The following is a 6,794-nucleotide window of genomic DNA, read 5'->3' as shown; positions in this document are numbered from 1 at the left end:
ATTTGTTTCTTTATTTCTTCTTCGTGAATTTGGGGGTACCTATAAATTTTTGAATATACAGCTCTATCAGTTGATGTAATTATTTCATGTTTAATTTCATGGGTTGCAGAAAGCTTATCACCCTCTTTATAAAATAAATCCTTGAAACTGTGCAATAACTTCGTTATCAATTGGGTTTCTTCCGAATTTAGATGTCTCAGATTCAATTTTTCTAGGTCGCTGTGTTCAAGTGAGCAAAATTCTACACTATTGTATGGATTGTAATTTCTAAACGGTATATGTTTATCTAGTATAGTAATAAATTTATTCTCTACATCAATCTTAGCTTTAAGAGCGATGAGAAAATTTTGACCTATTATTGCTGAATAAATTTTGCTATGGAAATCAATAACCTTCCAAGAGAAGGTACCTGAGATATTAAATTCTCTAGGTATTGGGGTAACTAATTTGTGTGTCACTTGATTTATTCCGTTTATGGTTCTGTAAAAAAGGGGTGAATTGAGTTGTTGAGTGGGAAAAGTATTCCCAAGGACATTAGGTTTAATTATGCTTGTTTCTGATCCGGTGTCTATGAGACATCTAATTTTACAATTTCCAATTGTTACTAATATTATGGGTAATTTTGTGGAGAAGCCGTCATATAAAAATTTACGTCCTCCTCTTCTTTTAAATTACCAATATCCATTGGCTCTGGTTCTTGTTGATACGCATTAGTTTGACGTTGTTGCTTACTATGATAAAATTTTCTAGTTTGAGAAGAATTTGGTTGATTGTACTGAAATTTTGTACTGCTGCTGCCTTCTTATATTTGTATAACTTGTTATTATACAAATTTAATAATAATAATAATAATAATAATAATAATAATAATAATCCTTACGGATTTAACAGTTACAAGCAATAGACCAGACATCACACTTATAAACAAAAAACAAAAAGAAACATATCTGATTGATATTGCAGTCCCTAATGACAATAATTTAATCCAAAAAGAACAAGAAAAAATTTCTAAATATACTCCAATCGCAATTGAAATAAAACAACTATGGAAGCAACGAAAAGTTAATATAGTACCAATAATAATATCTGCAACTGGCTTAACCGCAAATACATTTACAAACCACATAAAAACAATAGAACTAGAACAAAACATCCACCATACAATTCAAAGAGCGATAATCATGCAAACGACACGGATAACTCGAAAATTTTTAAACCAAAATTAACAAAATATATAAAAGTGCCGACACGACTTGCGGTCCGAAACTGCCGTTGTGCTCGGTGAAAATGGACCCCGCCTCGCGCGGTATGCGGGGGGGGAGAGTGGCGTGGATAATAATAATAATAATAATAATTTACTGGAATTTAATTGCTGTGTTGAATTTCTGCTGTAATTTTCAACTGGAAAATTATTGATTAATCTGTATTGTGACCTGTGGTAAGGGTCTGAATTCTGCCAGTTGAAATTTCGGGTTTGAATGCTACTATTCGGTTTAAAGTTGCCATTTTGGAAGTTATTATTTGGCTTAGATTTTTGCCAATTTGTGTTTTGAAAACAATTATTAGTATTCCAATTATTGATATGAAAACTATTACTTGGCTTTAATGATTGCCAATTGTTGTTTGTTTTTCGTTCACTTTGTATATTAACTCTATGGTTAAATGCAATGGCCCTTGTGTCATCTAATAGTTTCATTTTGGTATATTTTGTAATTATTTCATTCAAAGTCGCATTTTCACTTAAATGAGCCCTAATTGCTCCGTCAATTTTTTCTAATAATATGTCTACCAGGTCCCTGTCTACATTTTCTGGTCGGTAGATACCAGGTTTTAATGGGTCAGACAAGTATATATCATTAATATGAAATTTGGAATTTTCAAAAATATTAAATAGTTCTCTTAAATTTCTTACTTTTATTGTCCGGCACAAGTTGAAGACTTCTCCGTAGGTCGTCTTTGGGCTGCATTCTTGTTGAATTTTCCCCTTCATTTCCTCCCACGAAGCGCCGCTTTCTAATTCTCTTACACGCCGGCCAGCATTGCCATGAATCTTCTCATCGGCCACAATTCTCAAACAAAACTGAATAAGGCTCTGATTTGTTCCGCATAACGTAAGATTTGATTCTACAGCATTGATAAAGGCCCTTGCGTTTTGATTTTCTGAAAGGGGCTTCAAGCGTCGAAATTGGTCGATGACATCCTTGGCGGTCATATTAAAATTAAACTCCTGTTGTTGGTGTTGTGTTTGTTGTTGTTGCTGTTGTGTTTGCTGTTGTTGCTGTTGTGTTTGTTGTTGTTGCTGCTGTTGTATTAACCGTTGCTGCTGCAGTTGTAACTCCGCTTCTTGTCTGCGGATGATCTCCAGTAGTTCTTCCACGTCGTGTTGGTTCGCCATTATTAGACCTCTATTTTGGTCAAAAATTTCACTTCGTTGCATTCACTTTATTGTTCTTTAAATATTCCTTCGGGAATATCTCCAATGACTGCGCCACTAAAGTATTTTAAGTCTTTGGACTTAAATTGAAACACTAAATTTAATTTTTATTTTCTAATGTATTTAAGTCTTTGGACTTAAATTGAAACACTAAATTTAATTTTTATTTTTCACGGTTTTATTCTTTAAACAAATTCAACCTTCTTGGTTGCTGTGAATCTACAGACTGACTTTTTACAATTTCCTTAATTCTAATGACACCTGTTTTGCGCTCACTTTATGCAGTACCTTATGCTTATTGAGAGCATAACTGCATTGAGCGAAAAACGTGTCGGTGTAATATTGCATGCTAAGCAAATATTTTGGTGGGAACCTTTATTTGTGAAATCTTAGTATCTTGGCATTTAAATAGTTTGGTGTATGATTCCAATTTCATTAAATGCCAGACAATACTGTCACAAACTCAAAAAAGAGAAATAAATAGATAGGGTGGTGGAGTGATGGTACGTAACTCGCGAGTGACGCGAGTGGAGGGTTTCTATATTTACTTACCACGCTAGGGCAGGAATTCCGATATGTTCTGCGTTTACCAAACTACTGAGGAAGTTCATAAGATTTTTCGGCACACTACTAAGGAAATTGAAGCGAATAAATTTGCGATTAAGAAGGCCGCGCGGCAGTTAGTTTGTGGTGCAGAAGCTAAAGTCGGCAGAATTATTCGTTTTGTTTTTTGGCACGTATATAATTCAGGTTCAAGTCTGAAGTCATATTTTTTTTCTTGCACATTTTTTTTACAATTCAAACCAGGAAAGTTTGGTAAAATTTTTGAGTTTATTTTAATTAAAATTTCTTTAAAATACTGTTTTTTTTTTGTATTTTATAAATGGAAATTTCTTTTCGGTATTAAATAGTTCATACTGGATATCACCTGATTTTTATATAAATCAATCAAAACAGAAAATATGTACATATATCTATAATTTATTTCATCAAATCCAAATTATATTGATGAGAAAATATCATTCTAATATCCGTCCAGTAATCCAAACGCGCATACACACATATATATTCATATAATTACGCATACAAACTTTCAACTAACGCAGAATATGTGCATATAAAATTGCGAATCGAATAAATGAGTGATTTAGAAAAGTTCACTAATAATTATACATTAGCGCAATCATGAAAGATGTGTTGTATATGCGGTACATCGTCTCATGCTTGACTCAGGTTCAAATCCTGTACACACTTTTCTTTATTCGATATTTTTATTTAATTTTTTATATTTGGTTTAATTAGAATTGATTTAAAATAGTGTATTCAGGTTTTTCTAATACCTGTTATTTAGAAATTTATTTTCTATATAACATTATTCATACTCTTTTTGAATTTATATGTAAAACAGCCATAAAGGCAATCATATGAATATGCATTCCTATATTTAATCTCTTCAGTCAAATCTGAACTACTTACATACACATATTGATGAGAAAATATTCTAATATCCATGGATGCATCCAGAAAGCCAAACGCGCATGCACGCATATTTATATAAATATATGTATATAAATATATACAAACCTTTAACGAAAGCAAAATGTATGCATATAAAAAACAACAACTGCGACCGTCTTCTTGTCCGTCAGTGAAAAGATGGGATATGTATACCCTATGAGCAAAAAGAACCGGGAAGGTGATGTTGACTGTTTTCTTCGATTGCCAAGGCATAGTCCACCATGAGTACCTTCCATCGGGCCAGACAGTCAATAAAGCATAAATTGAGAGATGCTGTATGTTGCAAACGGCCAGAAATGTGAGCAAACAATTCTTGGATTTTGCATGATGGTAACGCGCCATCGCACTGATCACAGAGAATATGACGAAGGAGCTGAAGGCCATGTCGGCCTGCCGGGGGTGTTTGGAAGACTGGGTTAAACGTTGGCACATGTGCGATGCTTCAGACGGGTCATATTTTGAAGGAGACAATATAAATTTGCCTTACATTTAACTCTGTTTTGTTTAATTTAAACATTCCCGGTACATTTTGATCATAGGGTACATATATGCGGCTTTGCGGATAGAAATGTGTGATTCGCTGGAGTTGTTCAAGGAATCTAAGTCGCATTAACTCGCGACTGTCGAACAGTTAGAAGACATATTTACATACATATAAGGGTGCATACATACATACGGAGCCGCGGCCACTCGACATGACAAAAATTCAAGATTTATCAAATATTGGCAAATAATTCCACGCGAAATATTCCAATATTGACTATTTTCGAATGGTCGCGAAAATTGGCATATGGGCGGCTCGTTTTATGAATGAAATTGAAATATGAGCTCTAATTTATGAATGAACTTTTTGTTTTTGTTCTAAATTGTTCAGCGCCGTCGCTGATAGAATCACGGCCGCTGCGACTGCGTCTACGAATGTAGTTTGTTTTTGTAGTCGCTAATCTTAGATTTTAACTTTGGGCGACATGCGCATGTGAGGTATGTGTTTTTGTTGTGTTCTAGAACATTTTAGAATGTGTGGTGGCAAAGCGGCCATCGCGTTGCGCTTGCTGTTGCTTTTGCGTCTATCAAAGTATTGTGTTTTTGTAAGTATAATATTAGGAATATCGACTGGTGAAAGACAAAAGTACACGGAAGCAAGAAGGGAGCGCTGTGCTCGCGCATATATGCATGAATGTATGAACGTGCATGGATGTAGTAACATATGAATACAATTATTTTGTAGGAAGTTTAGAAGGCAAGTAGGTATACTCGTATATGTATGTATATATGGTAGGACATAAAGTGGGTATATATATGTACATACATAGAGCAGAATTGGATTTGCACTTGTTAGGAACAAACTCGTTCACTAGTGCGTATGTGTATTTGATTTCTTGTAAAAATGTGATGTGCTGTGACATGTGTACATACATAAGTCAGGGTTATTTGGGCATACTTGCATATGTGATATGATGTTCTTGCGCTTGTGCATTATTGTTTTTCATATACAAATGAACATACATACATATGTATGTAAATGCTAAAATAAGTGTTGATTTATCTTAAACCGTTCTTTTTTTCTGAATGCAAATACCTCCTACTGACATGTATGTACATATTATGTACTTATGTATATTATCATATACCATCATTTATTTACATATAAAGGATACGTTCATTTATGTACATATGTGTGTAATGAAAAACTTCATGAATTATATTACTTTCAGAACTTTATTAAAATTTATTCGCGTCGCGCGCATGCACAAAACCTTTTGTTCACAACGCAGGCGCAGAAATAAACGCTCTGCCTATTTATCCTCCCCACGTGACTCGCCATCAATTCTCGGTGCAAATTTTTTTTTTTCGTTTTTAAATTTTTTGAAGTGAAAACTTCTTTAGAATCGTTGGGAGTGATTTGAGACTCGATGAAACGAAAAAGCGACACTCTTGGCTACGAAGCGTTATATGTTGATATACGTATATGTGTGTGGCTGCGTACTGCTGAGCTACGCTGGTATAGTAAGTATTGTAGTATGTATACTACACAGCCTATTACTTGCTTTGGTCTTTAGTTCAAGTGTCATACGTATGTATGTTTGTGTGTATGCTAGTACGTATGTGTGCGCGCCGGCGTATTACGGAGCCACGGTGAGCGAGAAGGCATTATGTATACCTATACTACACTACCTAATACTTGCTTAGACCAAGCGTCCTACGAATGTTTGTGTGTATGTTAGTACGTCTGTGTAATATACGCGTTACGACGCTCATAATAGCAGCCGCGTGTGCTGTATTGCGTCCGTATTTTTATATTCGTAAATATTTTCATTTTTAAATATTTACCGCAATTATGCCGAAAAATAATGCAGAAAAGTCTCGTGAATATCGACAGAAAAAAAAAACAAAGAGAAAATAAAACTAAAAAACCGCAAAGACTTCAACAGAACGTGTACGTGAATTTCGTGCACGCCGAAAAACATTTCGAAATGCGCAACCTAGTATTTCTATTGTGCATAACAATGCATCCACTGTGCAAAATAGTGAAAACGATCATCGTAAGTACTTTAATATTTTCTAATCAACAAATTTTTGTGTTTATGCTCATAGATTAAATGCATAACCTACATGCACCATGTGTATAACCTTTTTTGTCATTGTCTTTTCAGACGATTTCCAAGTGGATGTATCACATGTGCCAGGCAATGCTCCAAATGAACATGATATTGAAAATGATCATTGTAAGTACTCAAATATTTTTGCATGTGTAAAACTTTACTTTCTCATTTGGACCTTATTACTTAACGCATAATATAATATAAATTGCTTTTCAGGGGACCCTCAGACAGATGTTCAA

Source organism: Anastrepha obliqua, unplaced genomic scaffold, assembly GCF_027943255.1.
Source record: "Anastrepha obliqua isolate idAnaObli1 unplaced genomic scaffold, idAnaObli1_1.0 ptg000012l, whole genome shotgun sequence".
Taxonomy (NCBI): domain Eukaryota; kingdom Metazoa; phylum Arthropoda; class Insecta; order Diptera; family Tephritidae; genus Anastrepha; species Anastrepha obliqua.
This window is presented reverse-complemented; position numbering follows the sequence as displayed.